Source organism: Cupressus sempervirens, chromosome 2 (assembly GCF_028749045.1).
Source record: "Cupressus sempervirens isolate cs-2001-9-10 chromosome 2, ASM2874904v1, whole genome shotgun sequence".
NCBI lineage: Eukaryota > Viridiplantae > Streptophyta > Pinopsida > Cupressales > Cupressaceae > Cupressus > Cupressus sempervirens.
This window is the reverse complement of record NC_143119.1, coordinates 35,992,619-36,012,902: the sequence shown is the minus strand read 5'-3', so window position 1 is coordinate 36,012,902 and position 20,284 is coordinate 35,992,619. Positions and strand designations below refer to the sequence as shown.

General features: G+C 31.7%; 1 pseudogene; it reads left to right on the top strand.

The window, feature by feature from the left end:
* LOC149570945 (amino acid permease 6-like) overlaps positions 1-20,284 on the top strand; it is a 59,091-nt pseudogene that overhangs the window by 20,299 nt on the left and 18,508 nt on the right.

Sequence of the window (20,284 nt, the reverse complement as noted above, 5' to 3'; positions counted from 1 at the left end):
CTTGCAACTATGAGGAACACATATATTACCACTTACATATGAATGATAGTTAAAAGTATTTGTCCTCACAAGGCCTCTCAAAGGATGGCTACACAAAAGTTATCAAGGTTTTGTCATATTGACACAATGGCTAGGTAGATTTCTCAACCCAAATTTAATTTTCTTCAAACTAAAGCAATCCAATTGGGATTATTTCAGACTTTTTTTTGCATACTAACATCTTGGGTCCTCTATTCCTGTGGGATGATTAAAACCACCAGTTATTTTTGCAAAGGGATTACTCCACATTTTGCAAATGTCTAGGCCTTCTAAAAATTATAAGATCATGTTAGTTACATTTGAAAACATTAATCAACAATTTCCATATATGCAGATATAAAAATTAACTATAACATGTCCAATTTATTTGTAAATATATTTTCCAATGAAGAAAGACCACAGCTAATACTATGAACTTAGAAAAAAATGATGAGACAATGCCTGCATTGTGGGCTCAGTTCCAAAGATAACCAAATAAATGTTATTATCCTCACAAAAAATGTAAGGGCTTAAATAATCGAAGAATTCTAATCACAACAGCCCAGAGTCATTGTAGGCAACATGATCATGTTGAAGGGGGCCATGATTTTTGTCCATTGTTGAATTTGAATTTCCCACTAGAGTAACATGGAGGTGTGAATATCCAAGCTGAGGATAACACTCCCATTGAAGAAGATGATAATGTGCCAGAGGACATGATTGAAGAATATGGTATTGGAGCAGGTGATGAAGAGACTTAGAATGATGGTACTAGAAAATCTGATAATGATGATGAAGATGGTCTTGATATACCTTTACTTGAGAAGGCACATGAGCCCTTATATGAAGGAACCCAAGCAACTCTACTCTCGGTTATAGTTTTTTTGGTGAACTTAAAGGTTATGAATGATATATCCAATGTAGCAATGTCACATATGCTAACGTATGCCATTTTTGTCATCTTCAATGTTAGCATACAATTACTATTCATTATATTAACAATGCATATTTGTTGTTGTAGGTTGATTAGTGAGTTTTTCATACCACCATAAAACATTTTGCCTCGTTCATACCGAGAATTATCTAACACTATGAATTAGATTGGAATGAAGTATCAGACAATACATGCATGTCCCAATGATCACATTCTATATCATAAACAACATGAATTTGCAATAGAATGATCTGATTGTCATACTAGTAGATATTGGTCAGATCAAATAACAAAAAAGGTGGCTCATAAGGTTCTTCAGTACATTCCCATTATTCCATGTCTTGAATGATTATTTAGGTCTGCTAGCTTGACACAATTTATGGATTGCCATGCATGCAATAGAAGTCAAGATGACATTATGTGAATGTCTACTGATGGTTTTGCATTTAAAGAGATAGAAGAAACATGGTCACACTTTAAAGAAGAACCTCGTAATCTGAAGCTTTCATTGGTAGTGGATGGTGTCAATCCATATGGAGATATGAGATCTGTTTACTCAGTGTGGCCTATTTTTGTTATTAACAATAACATTTCTCCTTGGATGTCCATAAAGAGGGAGCACATAATGGTGCCAATGATTGTGCCAAGTATTTTTGCATTTTATAGTTATGTAAATTAATTTATAAATAGTGCATGAGAATGGTCATAATAACTATGTAATGTTTATGTTCATTCAATTAGTAGGTAAGTACCAAGTTAAAGATATGAACATGTATATTGAGCCCCTAATTGACAAGTTGTTGATGTTACGGAATGGCATCACTATGTATGACATCTCTAGACTGATAGGACATTAACAATTTCAATTCCATGCAATGCTTGTATGGACAATACATGATGCCCCTGGGCTAACTCATTTTTGCGGCATGTTATATTGTTAAGATCAAATATTTTTGGTCTACCATAGTTCTTACACATTACTATCATATGCTTAAGTTGCACATGATAATTGTATATGATCCAATTGTACATGATCTTTTAGTTCTTCAGACAAAGGGAAAATTTGCATGTCTAGTTTGTGGTCCAAAGATGAAATCTCATCATTCAAGAAGTTTAGGAAAGTAGGTGTTCAATGAGTCTAGGTACTTTCTCCACAATAATCATAGGTATCGAATTGCCAAAAAACATATAATTTTTTAAAGAAGGTAGTATTTCAAAAAAGTATATGAATAATGTATCAAATTATTTTAATATTCTCTAAAATGTAGCAGAAGTTATAAATTTTGTATAAATGTATTTGTTTAATAATAGGTGTGAGAAATTAGATGTTTTCTCAAATAAGAACAAAAAAATCTTAATGATAAACAATATTGCCTGTGTTAAGGGTGTGATTTTTTGGGTTATATCAAATATTTTGATGCACATTTCACAAATTTAATTGGAGGAGTCCAAACTATTGAGAATTGTGTCTTCTTGCATGAGAAAGATCATGGGATTCTTTGGAAACATCAAGATTGGAGGATAGGCTTAGCACAAGTTCACAAATATAGGCATCTAATAGTGTCCTTTATCTATACTATTGCAAACTATGAATATGGCTTCTTTTGGCACTTTTATTAGGTACAAATGTTGTTTATTCTAGAACTTTTATCAAGTTTTGATTTCACACTCATGTTGCTACTATTTCAATATTCAAACATCAGAATCAAGCATTCTCAATAAGACTGAGAATTTGCAAACCTAAAAATGTAAAGTTGAAATGATAGAGAATGGATGGAAATAATTTAATTCAGTTTGTTTTGGCTCATACTTTGTAATGATAGTTTTAGTGGCTGCAAATATATTTAGGTTTTTTGGGATCAATATTTTAGTGGTAGACTTCCACAGTCAAAACATTTTAGAAAAATAAAATAATTTGCTCATTATGTATTGTATAGTGATGATTTTTGGTGGTTATATTAATAATTGAAAATTTGTATGTAGGTTGTAGAGGTGAATGTTGAATTTGAAGAACTTGGTGCTAATAACATTCACAACAATGCATTCTATGCCAAAGAGGACTTATTATCAACAAAACTGCAAGCCTAATGAAATTATACTAGGTCATGGTGTATGCTTAATGAATACTATAATTATGCCTTATATAGCAGATTTTAGGCCTACCCACACAGTTGTAGATTCTTAGAGCTATCACGTGGAAGATTTGAATGTAAGTAGGCAACACAATGTTTTCTATTAACTTTTGGGTCATGTGATGATTTAGAATGTTGTTTATTCTAAAGCTTTGGTTACCAAATGGTAGGGATTGAGCTTTAAAAATAGTATAGTAAGACCTAAAAGGCTCAAGGGGATAGCAAGGAAACTAGCAGTCATTAGTGAAGCCATAAATGAGGAGAAGCAAATTACGGAGAAGAAGAGAAATAATGTAGACAATGCAGTTTAGAATGTTGGTCGACCTATCAAACATGAAGTTAATGAAAAGAAAAAGGATTCAAAGAAGATCAATTATCCCCACCCTTCATCATCAAGTGCTAGATCAATGCATACGAATCAGAAGGAACATTCCAAACTTAGTGAATGGACTAGTGTGGTAGAAAAGAAGATCAATGTTGTTGATTTGCATAAGCATAATCATTGTGAAAAATATGATCAATTATCAAACTTGAATTTTGATTATCATGGGCCAAAAACCCACCCTCCTAAGCATAACTGAGATAAAAAAATTTTTATCATTAGGGTCTTATTAACAAGTGTAGGATGCAGTCAACTAAAGAAGGCATCATATTTATTAGTTTTTAGTGTGAATGATTGAATTTTTCGTTAATCAATCTCTAACAATGGAGGAGTGGGGATTTTCCCTAGTAACAGAAGAAAGGAAAAGAAAAATACTTTAAAGAATTATGTTTTTAATTAATGTATAATATATATAATCTTATGCAATTTTAATGTGATTGGTATCCTTCTATAAGATGATTTTTTTTTTGATCGCTAGCTTTGAGTAAATGTGTTGCACCATATAACTAACTATTGCTTGATGTTGCATATAAACTTCACCAATAAGTAAATATGTTCAACATTTTTCAAGACCTTGGCACTTGAGCTACAGTATCCATTCTAAGTGTTTCAAGTGCTTGTATCATATATTTTTATCCATTCAATTACATGTCATGTGGTTCTATAGGGATCCAGACTAGTTTAAGCCTTCATTAGGAGAACATGTTCATTTCAAAAGATCAAATGCCTACAAGGTTCACATGTTAGGTATCAATTATGATTTCTTTCTACTCTCTTTTACATTGATTAATGATATAAATCATTTTTAGGAATGATATGGTTTACATTTTTGTTTTAGGAAGACTTTTGTATCAACATTTTAGATGATATTTCATAATCTATCTTCTATATTAACTAAGATCACATGTCAATTGAGCCTCTATAGTTTCTTTTCATCTAGAGACAAATGAAATAACTTCCATGTGAATCACACAACTTCTCAACATCAAGGTCTTCCACATACCAGTCAAATGAAACTAATCTCTTTGACCTTGTCGATATGGACTATGGTAAAATACATAGAAACCCTCCAATTCACAACAAATTTTCAATATAAAATAAAACATACTAGAGCATTGGGGGATTTTTTTGATATATAATACTCTAAAAAGAAAGAAATGTAAGTGTATGATGGAATAGAGAAAATGTAGAGCACCACTATAACTTATAATATAGAGGGATGGTGATAGTAGTTAGTTGGAGGTTAGTTCTGAAATTCCATCCATTTTTGGGTACATGATGATATTTTTTTGTGGTTGTTATTGTTGAGAAACATAATAGTTCTATTTACATTATATATCAAGTAAATAAATGGCTTGACATTACTTAAAATTTTCATGCTATCCATTTCTTTATATAATCTCTCATGGGTTCAATTATGTGGACCATGGAATGGTAGTCGCATATGCCCTTTATAAAGTAAAAGCAAAGCAGTTGGAAAATTAAATTTTAGTTGAATAAAAGAGTTACTGTTTGCATTTGAATTACTATTTGGCGAGCTACCTTTATCAACTCACTATTTTGGCACATGCATTTGGATTGCATATTTGTTTCTTTTAATGCAAGTAGTCAAATCTGATTGATAATACAAGTGAGTTAAGTCATCAAAAGGCTTGAAATGTGGCAAAATGTTCACCATTAAATGGGGACAATCCCTATGGAAATTAACTAAACTTAGTTGAATTGTGCAATAATAAGTCATGTTATGTGTACCCCATATGTTCAAAACATGAAAATAAATCTTTTTATCATATGTTTTATCTTTTGGTTGTCCCTGTCAGCCATGGACTACCTTCATACAACATACATGATTTGTCTCATCAAGTAATTATTATGCTGTCATGCTCTTTGCACTAACAGCTGAAATGATGGACTTGTGGTCTATAACTATAAAAACTTTCCATCCCTTCTGCCACAATCATATAACTAATTATGTATTCTTCATATTAGTTACTATCAGTGTTTAAGATAGCTTGATTAGTTACTATTGATGTTTTTCAAGCATTCTATAAAATAGTTCACATGCCTTGCATATGATTTGATATTTTGCATGCATCCTGCACTCTCTCATCCAGCTAATGATGGATTATGGAGAGTGATCTAAAACCATGATGCTAAAAAACACACACAATCAAATCCAAAATGAACTTGCATTACAAATGGATTGTGGATATCTGATATTGTTAATTTTGCATGCATGTCTACTAGGACAATCACAAATTAAACATATATTTATATGTTTAAGTTGTGATTGTCTTGGTAGACATGCATGCAAAACTTGCATTACAAATGGATTGTGGAAATTGTTAATTTTTCATGCATGTCTACTAGGACAATCACAAATATATGTTTAAGTTGTGATTGTCCTAGTAGACATGCATGAAAAATTAACAATATCAAATTTCCACAATCCATTTGTAATGCAAGTTCATTTCGGATTTGATTGTGTGTGTTTTTTAGCATCATGGTTTCAGATCACTCTTCGTAATCCATCATCAGCCAAATGAGAGAGTGCAAGATGCATGCAAAATGTCAAATCATACGCAAGGCATGTGAACTATTTTTTAGAATGCCTAAAAAAAAATTTACACCCAAGCGTTGGTTGAAATTTCTACCAACACCTGGGTGTTTTCTACCTTCATTGGTCAAAATTTCTACCAACACCTGGGTGTTTTCCACCTTCATTGGTCAAAATTTTCTACCTTCATTGGTCAAAATTTCTACCAACAAATGGGTGTTTTCTACCTTCATTGGTCAAAATTTTTACCAACACGTGGGTGTTTTCTACTTTCATTGGTCAAAATTTCAACCACTTCCTAGTAGAACTTGCACCATGGCTCTAGAAGATTTTTGACCAATAGATTGGTCAAAATTTTGATGTGAAAATTTTTGACCAATAATGGTTGAAAAATGAACTCAAATGTACTAGTGAAGTGGGTTTAGGTAGTGTAAGTTTAGAAGGATGAGAGTGATGGGTGGTAGGCTAGGCTTTAGGTAGGATTAAGATTAGATTAAAATAATATTTAATTTAGTCATAGGATTAGAGAATTTAATAAAGTGGAGGGAATTAAATAAATTAGAATTTATTTTAAAGGGGATTTATGGAGCACTTTGTATTAAATAAATTTAATACATTAGGGGGAAGTACATTTTAAATTAAATTTAAATACATTAGAAAAATGAACCTATTTAATTAAATAAGTAGAGGAACATGACAAATATAATTATTTAATATATAATTAATATAGTGTTTTGGGATGATTTCAAGATCTATGACCCATTTTGTTTCACTTTATTTCTATTTGTCATATAGTTTAAGGGTGAACCCACAATAATGGGTTCCACTTTAGTGGGATGAACAAAAATGAAAAAAATTGCAAAATGAGAAATTGAGTTTACCATATGTTTGCGCGAACTTTTTTTTAATCATGTTCGCGCGAACATATTTCGTATGTTCGTGCGAACATATGTGATATATATGTTTGCGCAAACATGATTTGTATGTTCGCGCGAACATACATTCACGCAAACATGGTAAACGTGTTCGTGCGAACGCCATGTTGGCACGAACATGCAAAATCACAAAAATTTTAACCTTTTTTTCTTTTTTTCTTTTTTTTTGCTCTTTTGACTGCCATAATTGCAGGAGAATGATCTCCTACTGTAAAATAAAAAATTTCAAAATGTGCTGCTCAGAGCAAGCTTTCCAATGACTATAATTTTATTACATAAATTAATCATTAAGACTTTCAAATATGAGTTTAACTCATTATAGGTTCATTACTGATTGAACATCAACCGACTTTGACACCTCGAGAAAATTAGTAAATTAGGTCAAAAAAATTTTGAAAAATATGGAGGCACTGGATTGAGATACCTTTCTATTCAAAAAAAAAAAATGGTTTATGATAAATTGACTTCAAATTATCTGTGTCAAATGGAACATATGTCTGAATTATGGTTCATGTCACTTCAAAACTTTATAAACTATACAATATTCATCAAAAATAAATCAAACCAAATGCAGACACTGGATATTGATGTTGGAAATCCAACGCTAAAAGAATTACTCCATTATCATTTCTAGAAAAAAAGTTATGTGTGTCAAACAGACTGTCACTTTTTAAAATATTGAATTTTATTATGTACCACTTTTTGGAGGAGATAAAAAAATTGACATAAATAATTTTTTTTTTAGATTAAAAAATATGGTTACAAAGTAGGAACAAAGTACTCAAAATCACTAGTTTATGTCATCTTGAAATTATTTATAGTTTTGGAGATATAGTCACTTGAACATGACGTTTGTTGCAAAAATATTGATTTCAGTGTCAAAATTGGTCAAAAAGTGGAACCCATTATTGTGGGATCACCCTTAATCCAAAATATTCAATAGAAAATACTTACACCATTGTTGAATGATTGCAGGGCTATCAAGTGCTCCAATTGTTTCCATGACAATGGGAAGGAAGCTTCATGCAACTCCAACAACAACCTTTTTATGATTCTATTTGGAATAGTACAACTTGTTTTATGTCAAGTTCCTAACTTTGGCAAGCTCTACTGGCTTTCTATAGTTGTTGCACTCATATCATTTAGTTATTCTTCAATAGGACTTGGCCTTACTATTTTAAAAGTTGTAGGTATGCCTTCATTTAGTCTACCCTTGAAATATCAACTAAATTGTTTGAAAATGTGACCTCAATATGAAATACACTAAGTAATCATAATATGATATAAAATTATAGAAGGCAACTATCATGGGACTCTTACAAGTATAGTCATTGTAGCCTAAAAAGTTTTGGATGTCTTCAAAGCTCTAGTAAATATTGTTTTTTCTTAATCATACTTAGCCCTTTTGATTGAGATCTAAGCATGACTTTCCAACCTTCATTAAAACATTGCATTCATTCATGAATTCATTTTTTTTGCATCTTTTCTTAAGTCTGAATATCATAATATGGTGAGGGACACTGCAAAATCACCTCTAGTAGAGAACCAACCAATGAAGAAAGCCACAAAAATTAGAGTGAGAGTGACCACCATCTTCTACGTGTTATGTGGTTTAATTGGATATGCGGCTTTTACGAATAATGCTCTAGGCAACTTCCTGACTAGGTTTTTCTTTTATGAGCCATTTTGGCTCATTGACATTTCCAATAGATGCATAATTGTTCATCTTGTTGGAGCATATCAAGTATGCATGCTTCTCTTTTTCAAAACTATATTTTTAATTTCTAATTCTCATTATTGTTAAATGGTTCATAAATTAGTTAGGAGTTCTTAAAAAAATAAATCTAATTCTCATTATTTCTCGCTAGTTCATAAATTGGCATCCTTGTCGAATCAAATATTTTTTGATGCCCCACTCTGGTTGAAATTAAGATGACATTTGGTAGAAATTTTGACAATGATTATTGTTGAGGACATAGAATCCTCGTCAAATTAACACTTTTTTAGACACCTTATTTTGAAAAAAATGACCTATTTTTCAATGACAAGATGCATCAAAAATAAATGTACAAAGAGTTTCATCAAAAATTTGACCAAAAATCATTGACAAAGACTTTGGTCAAAATTTTGATCAAAGGGCATAGAAAGATTGACCAATCAGTGTAAAAAATTGAGTCTAATTTTAGTAGTGTATGTATTCTTGATATCTACAAATATTAGTCATGTTGTATCATTTTTAGCTATTGAAATCAAAGACTCCTCTTAATCTTTGTGACTATTGATCATAGAGTTGTTGCTACAGTGGCTAGTTATGAAACATTGACAAAGGTATGACAAAGTTTGCTTAATTTTATTTATTATTTATTGTAGTTAGTACTTTAATTTGAAATGATATTCATATATGTATTTTAGTGATTATTTTAATCATTGTTGTAGCTCTTTCTGTATGTGTGCCCCCAAGGTGGGCATACACAATTACTATTTGGTAGTGATAACAAATATTATATTTTATCTATAAATATATTTTATTTTTGATGTATAATAGTTATTATGCACATATAATTTTGATTTTATCAGCTCGAGTTGTAGAAAAGTCTAGAAGAGTCTAGATAGGAGGACTAGTAAGCATATTTGGAAGACCCCTTCATCCACATCATCTCCTTCTATGCAATGATCCAAGAAAACCAGAGATTTATTTTCTTCCCCTCATGGGAAGGTGTAGATTAGGATGACATGCATTATGGTGTGACTCCAAATTGGATGATGTTGTAACTTCAAAATGATATAATAATGTTACTTCATCTTGAAAAATCATAGATAAGTCTTTACAATTTAATTGTCTTGTTGACCATAAAAGTCTCATTCATTCTCTTTGTCTTTCCAATTTTCATTATCTCTTTCTTTCTATCGATGATTCATATTCCTCGTCCAAAGATAATTCTTCATTAATGGAATGCAATGTGTTTTTGTTCACAAAATTGTCTCACTCTATGCCTTTTATTTTCCAAATCTCTCTCATGCTCTTCCACTATTTGAGTTTTTTCTTTCTTTGTAAAGTACACTATATGTCCTAGCTCAAACATAAATTGATTTTCCTTGTTTGTTTAGTCATCTAACATTTAATTAGACACTTGGCAGGAAGTGCGAATATTATTGTTATGGATTTCCAATATTTGTTACTTCATAATTTATAATTTTTCACATTCAAGTAAAGAAGATAGAGATAATGTTTGAATAAAAATATTGACAGTTAAACCACTTGATATTTGCATGGATGGATTATGCACCACAATATAAATCACGTCATAGCACTATAAAAATATGAACACACACCTCCAAATAAGCACACAAGCTTCAAACCTTACGTGAATATTGGTAGCTCCAATTCCTTCCTCCCAACACTCATGGTGGGTAGATTGAATCGCCAGCTCCTTGTTATTGCAATTTATATCTTCTATAATGGTTGTGGCCTACAATACTTCAAATATAGGCCTCAAACTCTTAACGCAGGGCAATAAATTCAATCGTTGGCTATGTGCTCCTTGACTATTCCTTTCCTTCCCGTTTCTGTAAGCCTTCTCCATTCAGAATATTAAGACACATTACAAGAGTTGCGTTACTTGTATCTCTTAATCGCATCATTTGGTATTTAGTGTTTGTGGCCAATATTAAGATGTGTTACCTTGAATCACTGATAAAAGTAATATGGCATTTATAAATGTTTAGTTCAAATCATTTGTTATATAGTTTTCACTTTGTTATTTATCTTTCAAATACTTAGTAATGTTATTATCTTATAATTATTATGATATTGACTATATCATATTCATAATAGATCTATTTCTTTTTGAATTAATATGTATTTAGTTAATCTATTGATTCATTCATTTATTTATTTATATTATAATTTCTATATTATTATATTAATAATATAGTTAATTTTTATTATTGACATGACTTGAATTCTAGTTCTTCTAAGATGTAAAACTTGATCATTCATATTACTATATTACTATATATTTATTATATCTAATTATGATATGTTTTATAATTATATAAAATTAATCAAGCAATACTATGATGATATATTTAGTAGATAATATGTATAAATTGTGATTTAAAATATTATCATTAATTTAATAATAAAAAATTATTTAATAAAAGTTCTATTTAATTTTTTTAATGAAAATTATATTTAATTATATTTAACTTTATTCTTATTACTTATTTAATAATATTTTATTATTTTATTATTATTGGAAATGGGATATGACATTTTTCTTCGGCATGATGATGATTTCTACATATCAAATAATTCAAATGTACTAATTATAATTCAAATAGATAATATATTTTGTCATATTACAATTTCAGTGTACAACAACATGTAAAATTAGAATAGAAAAGACTTTACTCACATTTTCCTTTTAAAAAAGATAAAAATCACTTCAACTAATCAGTTTGGATGATGAATGGATGGCTTTCTCATTGTAATGTGGATTATCACTTACAATAATGGTTTGAAATGTTGTTATGTGGAGCCTAATTAGACTCAAATGCTAATTCAACATAATTTACCCCAAGATTATTCTATGTGGGTTTAGGGGAAGCTATTTTTTCTATTGGACAACTTATTCTAGCCCTAATTTTGTAAGTGACAAAAAAGTTTGAATAAAATTGCTTAGGGTTAGGGATCAATGTTGGTGGATACAATTGATCAATTATGTGTTGTCTTTGATGTTACAAAAATGTCATATCAGTCATCAGATAGAGTCTACCAAGCTCAGCTAGTCTATCGAGCTTAAAAGGTTAGCAAAATGAATTACAGGGTCTATCGAGCATTCCTAGATATTAGACTGTGGAGATAGCTTTTACCGAGCTCGCTCAGGCACTCAAGAATTTTGTGGCAAAAGACAGTTTCTACCGAGCTCACAAGGTCAACGAAAGAAAGTTAGTATCTACCGAGTTCACTAAATCTCTAAAGGATTTTGCAGAATTTGCAGTGTTTACCAAGTAGGGTCAACCAATGAAGAATTTCATTATTTTGGGAAATAAAGTTTATTTATTTAATATAATGTTTGTAGCCAACTGATGTATTGTTTATTGGTAAATGTAACTTGTAATTGAGCTCACTTGACAATTTTTAATGTATAAATAAGAGGTCAAGTTGTGAATTCAAAGAATGGATGAATGAATGAGTGAGCATGCAAGTGAGTTCACTATGTGAAGAGGAAGGTGTGAGTGAATTTTGAAGAAAGATCAGATATCCTTGAGGAGCAGCAAAGCTGTATTTGATCAGAGAGGATCTAGTGAAGCAAAATAGAGATCTGTATCAACAAAAGTACAGTTGCATCTCATTCAAGTCAATTCATTGTTACTTTTTCATCATTGTAGTAGTGATTTGTAAATCTCCTAACAAAGTTGGTTCAACAGCCATTTTTGTAAATCCTCTAACAAGGTGGACAGTTCTACTGAATTGTTTTAAAGTCCTCTAGTAAGGCCACTCCTAGCAAGGTGATTAAATCCTCTAACAAAGTCACACCTAACAGTGTGTTTTTTAGCCTTTAATAGGGTTGGCTCCTAACAGGGCTCACTTTAGAAGAGTGAAAATTGGTAGCTAGTTACTTGCTGGTTTTTCACATATTGAGTTTCCATGTTAAATCTGGTGTCTCTTTTGTTCATGTTCTTTCCTTTTGCATGCATGTTAATAATTGTGAATGCTTAAAGATCAGTAATAAGTTAATGCATAGTTCATCTACTGAGTTATAGCATTTTTCTGTGTGGCTACCAAGTGACAGTAGTAACTAGTTATATAAGACATCTAAGGAATCTGTGGATTTTCTTTTGTGGTAACTGATTCATCCCCTCTTCTCAATTACTCCATCTATATTTCCAACAATTGGTATTAGATCTTTTGGTGCTTGCAGGAAGGATTTCAGGGATCTAAGCTAAAGATCAAGATGTCTTACAAGAGGGAAATTTCAAGGCTTAATAGGGATAACTTTTCAGCATTGCAAGGTCTCATGAGACTCCATCTAGCTTCCATTGGAGACACAAGATTGAAATATCTTGATGAAGCATATGTAACTCCTTCTGGCACATTATCTACTAATGACATTATTTAGAAGAAGACTCATAACACCATGATGATAAACATTACATCTACCCTAAGATGTGAAGAATTTAATGATGTCAAGGACTGCAAAACTACCTTTGAAATGTGGAACAAGTTGAAAGATATCTATGGAGGTGATGATAATGTGAGAAGAGCCAAAGCAAAAAGTTTAAGAAGACAATTTGATTAGATGAGGATGAGAGAGGATGAAAACATTGTCAAATATGTTGAAAGAGTCAAAAGAAGTTGTTAGTGCAATCAAAGTTTCTGGACGAAACATTGAGGAGGAAATAGTTGTAAGTAAAGTTCTTAGAACATTACTTCCTATTTATGCAATTAAAATTTCTACAATTCAAGAAAGAAGATGTGAAACAAATCATAAGATAAATTTAGAAGTCATAGTAGGAAGATTGACTACATTTGAGCTAGATAACTATGATAACTATATTCCAACTTCATAGAACATTGAATCGACATTTGAAGCCAAGCTTTCACTCAAAGAACAGGGTAAGCAAATAAAGGATTCTTAGTCAGAAAGTGAAGAAGAATCAAAACATAGTTCTAACAAAGATCTTGAGGTGGTTGAAGCTCTTCTTGCATGGAAATATTCTAGAGGTAGAGGAAAATACAAAGGTAAGGTTCCTCTAATCTATTTTTCATGTGAGGAAATTGGTCATATTGCTACTATGTGCCCAAATAAGAAAAACAATGATGAGAAGAAAGGTCACAAATGCAATGGAAAGAAAGACTTCAAGTCATTCATGGACAAAGGTAAGAAAACATGTTTCATGGCTAAGAATTCTAATGATTCTGATGATCAAGAAGATGAAATTGTTTACATTGTTGTGAAAGATGAATCTGATAATGATGAGGAAATGACTCTTATCTCTCATGTAATTAAAAATGATACATGGATCATAGATAGTGGTTGCTCTCATCATATGACTGGTGATAAAGCAAAGTTTGAACATTTTGAAGACTATGATGGTGGTACTATGAGATTTGGTAATAATGAACCTTGTTGTATAAAAGGAAGAGGAAGAATCTCACTAACCAAAGAACTTGCATGTGATAATGCATATTGGGTAGAAGGACTAAAACACAATCTATTGAGTGTAGCATAGCTACTCAATAATGGATTCAAAGTAGAATTCATGCATGGAAAAGCAAGATTTCTAGATGACAAAGGAAAGTTGATTGGATCTGACATTTAAACAAAAGGTAACTTGTTCTATCTTGAACTTGGTAAATGTTCATGCTTTATTTCTCAAGTTGAAGAAATTTGGTTATGGCATAGAAGGTTGTGTCATGTGAACTTTGATAACTTGTAAAAATAAGAAAATTTAGGAAAGTAAGAGGCATTCCTAATATAAAGAAACCTGAGGCTGGTCTATGCAAGAATTTTCAGATTGGTAAGATGGGAAAGACTAGCTTTAAAAGTAAGAACTATTAGTTTGAAGAAGTTTTAGAAATTGTGCATACTAATTTGTGTGGACCTACTAGAATTGAAAGCTATACTAAAGAAAAGTTCTTCATTCTTTTTGTTGATGATTACTCTAGAATGATGACTATCATGTATCTAAGAGAAATCAAAAGTATTTGAGAAGTTCAAAAGGTATTTGGCTAGAGTAGAGAAGGAAACAGGGAAAAGACTGAAATGTTTAAGGTCAAACAGAGGTGGTGAATTCATCTCCCATGAGTTCAATAACTTTTTCATTGAAAGGGGAATCAAAAGATAGTTATCAGCCCCTAGAACTCCTAAGCAAAATGGAATAGTTGAAAGGAGGAACATATCTATTATGGACTATGCAAGAACCTTGATGATTGAAAAGAACATTGCTATCAAATACTGGAAGGAAGCTATCAACACTACAATTCATACCTTGAACCGAGTACAACTGAAGAAGGACTCATTCAAAACTCCCTATGAGTTATGGTATGGCTATAAACCCATTGTAAGTTACCTAAAAGTATTTGGAAGTGAATGTTACATTTTGAAAGAATCTAGAAAAGGTAAATTTGATGTGAAGGGTGATGAAGGAATATTTTTGGGATATTCTTGCAAGAGTAAAGCCCACAAAGTCATAGAAAGTGCACATATGAAAGTTAATGAGTTTATAGAAAGGACTAAAGAAGAAATCAAAAAGGAAGTAGAAGACTACAAGAGATTTTTTTTATTGAACTTGATACAATGCCAAATACACCTGTCAATCAAGAATCTTCTACTCTTGAGTCTTTAGTAACTGAGTTGCAGGAAGTATAAACCAAGCTATCAAAACCTGAGTCACATTCTAATACTACCAAGCCAATGCCTACCAAGTCTGAAGGACTCGAGCAGTAGATAGAATAGCCAAAACCCAAAAGTTGAAGTGCAAGAGGATGAGAATGGAATGTGTTCAAAAGGCAAGGAACCTATATTAGCCAACTATGTTAGGAGACATCATGCACTAGATTAGATCATTGGAGACAAATTTGAATGAACTATGACAAGAAGTAAGTTGAAAGGTACTTGTTTACTTGCTGATTTTGAACCTAGAAGTATCAAAGATGCATTAGGAAATGAAAGTTGGATTGAGGCTGTGAATGAAGAGATAGAGCTGATAGAGAAAAATAAAACATGGACTCTTGTACCCAAGCCTAAAGATAAAAATGTGACTGGAACTAAGTGGGTATTCAAAAATAAGTTGAATGAAGATGGTAAGGCGTCAAGAAACAAAGCTAGAGTGGTATGCAAAGGATACTCTCAAGAAGAAGGAATAAACTACGGAGAGACTTTTTCTCCTATTACAAGATTGGAAGGTGTTAGGAATCTACTTGTATATGTTGCATACAAAGGATTTAAGATTTATTAGATGGATGTCAAGTTAGCATTTCTCAATGGTATACTAGATGAAGAAGTTTACATTTAGCAATCTAAAGGTTTTGTTGATCCAAACAAGAAGGACATGGTCTACAAATTACACAAAGAGTTGTATGGTCTGAAACAAGCCCCTAGAGCATGGTATGAAATATTGCATAACTATCTTATTCAGATTGGTTTTTAGAGAACTAATGATAATAGTAGCTTGTATATCAAGGAAGGACCAAATAATCAGATTTTTTTGGCAAAAATATTTGTGGATGATACTTTGTTCATAGGAAATGATGATCTATCCAAAGAATTTTTAGAGCGAATGAACAAGGAATTTGAGATGTCAATGTTTGGAGAGATTAAATTCTTTGTTGTTCTTTAAATTCAGTAGAGTAAGAATGGTATCTACATCACTCAGTCTAAATACATCAAGAGGATATTGAAAATTTTTGGTATGGGAGACTATAAACGAGTTGGAACTCCTATGTGCATCGGACTAAAGCTTACCAAGGATGATGAATCAAAGGAGGTAGACCAGACATTGTATAGATCTATGATTGGAAAGTTGCAATATGTAGTTCATACAAGGCTAGATATTGCTCTTGTAGTTGGTATTGTAGCAATATTTTCAGCAAAACCAAGAGAAAATCGAATGATGACAATCAAAAGGATCATGCCATATTTGAAAGGCACTAAAGATTATGGATTGTGGTACAAATTTTGAGGTAATCTAGATTTGAAAGTGTTTACTGATGTAGATTGGGCAAGAAATATTGATGATAGAAAGAGTACAAGTGGAAGAGCTTTCTTTCTTGGAAAGAGGTTAGTTTCTTGGACTAGTAAAAAGAAAAATTATACATCTCAATCTACAGTAGAAGTAGAGTATGCTACTGCAGTAGTAAACTGTTCTAATATTGTTTAGTTCGAGCAATTATTGGAAGGTATGAAGGAAGAAATCAAAGAACCTATTGTTATATTTTGTGACAATACAAATGCAATTAACATATCTAAAAATCCAATGATGCATTAAAAAACCAAGCACATTGTAATAAAGTATCACTTTGTTAGAGAATTGGTGCAAGATAAGGAGATGAGATTAAAATATGTCTATACAAAAGAAAAAATTGCTGACATATTCACCAAGCCTTTACCTAAGGATACATTCTTGTATCTAAGAGATAAGTTAGGGATCATTCCCCTATCTGAAGCTCATTAAAATGAAGTTTTAGTGATGCATCAATAGGCATCAAGTTGAAGATCTTTCAGTTGATGCAACATAGTTATGGAAATATTGCATATGAATTAGTACATAAGGTACATTGCTATTCATTTGTTTTTTGTTGTCTTTGGCATGTGTTGTCAAAAATAGAGAGTATACTGTCATATCTTTTTGAAGTTTGAATTTGTTTGTGAAAAGTTTGATGTTTGAAAAGAAGCTATGTAATTCCTTCACAGAGGGAGATTACTGTATTTGAGAAGTTTGTGGATTAAAATCTAAGAGGGAGAAACATTCTAGCAGAAAAAGACTTATTCTCAAATTTCATTCCGCTATGACATGTTGTGTTTCCATGAATGCCAAAGAGGGAGATTGTTGGATACAATTGATCAATTGTGTGTTGTCTTTGATGTTACAAAAATGTCATATTAGTCATTAGACAGAGTCTACCAAGCTTAGCTAGTTAGCAAAGCAAAAGACAGAGTCCACCGAGCTTAGAAGGTTAGCAAAGTGAATTATAAGGTCTATTGAGCATTCTTGAATATTACACTGTGGAGAAATCTTCTACTGAGCTCACAAGGTCAGCGAAGGAAAGTTAGTATCTACTGAGTTCACTTGGTCTCCAAAAGATTTTGCAGAATTTGTAGTGTTTACTGAGCTTCACTTGTTTAACACTAGAAATTATTTTTGGAGTAGTGTTTACTGAGTAGGGTCGGCCAATGAAGAATTTCATTGTTTTGGGGAATCATTTTTTTTTTAATGTAATGTTTGTAGCCGATTGATGTATTTTTCATTGGCAAATGTAACTTGTAATTGAGTTGATGTAACAATTTGTAATGTATAAATAAGAGGTCAAAATGTGAATTCAAAGAATGGATGAATGAATGAGCAAGCATGCAAGTGAGTTGACTATGTGAAGAGGAAGGTGTGAGCAAATTTTGAAGAAGGATTAGATATCCTTGAAGAGCAGCAAAGCTGTATTTGATCATAGAGGATCTAGTGAAGTAAAACAGAGATTTGTATCAACAAAAGTTTAGTTGCATCTCATTCAAGTCACTTCATTGTTACTTTTTCATCATTGTAGTGGTGATTTGTAAATCTCCTAATAGAGTTGGTTTAATAGCCATTTTTGTAAATCCTCCAACAAGGTGGACAATTCTACTAAATTGTTCTAAAGTCATCTAGCAAGGTCACTCCTAGGAGGGTGATTAAATTCTCTAACAAGGTCACACCTAATAGTGTGTTTTGTAACCTTTAATAGGGTTGGCTCCTAACTGGGCTCACTTCAAAAGCGTGAAAATTGGTAGCTAGTTACTTTGTGATTTTTTACATATTGGGTTTCCATGTTAAATCTTGTGTCTCTTGTGTTCATGTTATTTCCTTTTGCATGCATGTTAATAATTGTGAATGCTTAAAGATCACTAATAACTTAACACACAGTTCATCTACCGAGTTACAATATTTTTTTGTGTGGCTACCGAGTGACAGCAGTAACTAGTTATTTAAGACATCTAAGGGATATGTGGATTTATTTTTGTGGTAACTGATTCACCCCCCCTCTCAATTACTCCATCTATATTTCCAACACATGTAATGTATAATTGAGTAACTTCTTTTTGTGCTATTGAGATGTAATAGATTGAAGATTTTAATATAATTTTTATCACTGGATAATAAGAATATTGTACTCGCTATTGGTGGACATAGCCTAGGAATTGGGTGAACCACATTAAATCTTTGTGTCTTGTGTTCTCTTTTGTGTGCTTTATTATTTTCAAATATTAGATATATTTTGCATGTAATTTTTGTTTATATCCTATCAATTCTAAAAAGTGGTATGAGACTAAGGTCATTTTAGTTATCCTCTGAAAGAACCCACAATTGAGTGGGAGCAATGGTAGAGGAGGGTATGCTAAATGTTGAGAAGTTTAATGGGTAGAACTTTCAGTTAAAAAATGAAAATGGAGGACTATCTTTATCAAAAGAATTTATGGTGGTCATTGCAACAAAATTACAAGAAAGAGGGAACAATGATAGATGAGGACTAGTAGATTCTAGATAGAAAGGCACTTGAAATCATTCATTTATCCCTGGCGTAATTAATGATATTTAAGATTATGAAAGCTAGGACGATGGAAGAGTTTATGCAAACCATAGAAATTTTTTATGAAAAGGCCACTTCAAATAAGATATTTCTCATGAACCATTTATATAATAAGAAGATGGTAGAAGGTGGATCTATTGTTTATCATTAAAATGATTTTAATATGGTTACCAGTCAATTATCCTCTATAAATGTCAATTTTGATAAATAAATTAGGGCTCTCTTTATTTTTTTTTCTTTGTCTAAAAGATGGAATGGATTGGTAATGGTTGTGCTTAATTTTGTTTCTAGTTTTAATACCCTAAAATTTGACAATGTTATTGGTGTGATTCTGAGTGAGGAAACTCATAAGAAAAGCTCAAGTGGATCTACATTAGGAAGTGTTTTGAACACACATAGAAGATGCAAAATGAATGAGAGAGGATATAATTCTAGAAATCATGGAAAATTAAGAGAAAAATCAAAGGGAAAGAGGTCTCAATCCAAGGGACCAAGATATTATTAGTACCGTGGGAAACATAAGAACAATGAAGGAGACATACAAGAAGGAAATAAGAAGGCAAATATGGTAAGTAATAAATTGAAAGAGGATGCTTTGCTTCTTTCCTTAGAAAATGTTGATAATTCATGGGTTTTAGATTTAGGGGCTTCCTTTCATGCTACTCCCCATAGAGGTTATTTTCTTGATTATGCCCAGCATGATTTTGGGCTTGTTTATTTGTGAGATATTGAATCTTGTCATATTGGTGGAAAGGGGAAAACTAAGATTAAGTTACAGAAATGGAATCATTGGCTACTACATGAGGTAAGACATGTTTGAAGGCTAAGTGGAAATTTAATTTTAGTAGGGCAATTGGGTGATGAGGAATGTATAGTTATTTTTAATGATGAAAAATGGAAGGTTTTAAAAGGTTCCTTAATAGTAGAAAAAAGTGTAAAATTAGATACCTGATATCTTTGTATAGGTCATACTGCTCATACTTTAATTGTTTAAGAGAAAAATGAATTTTCACAAATAATTGTTGCAATTGAGTAAGGAG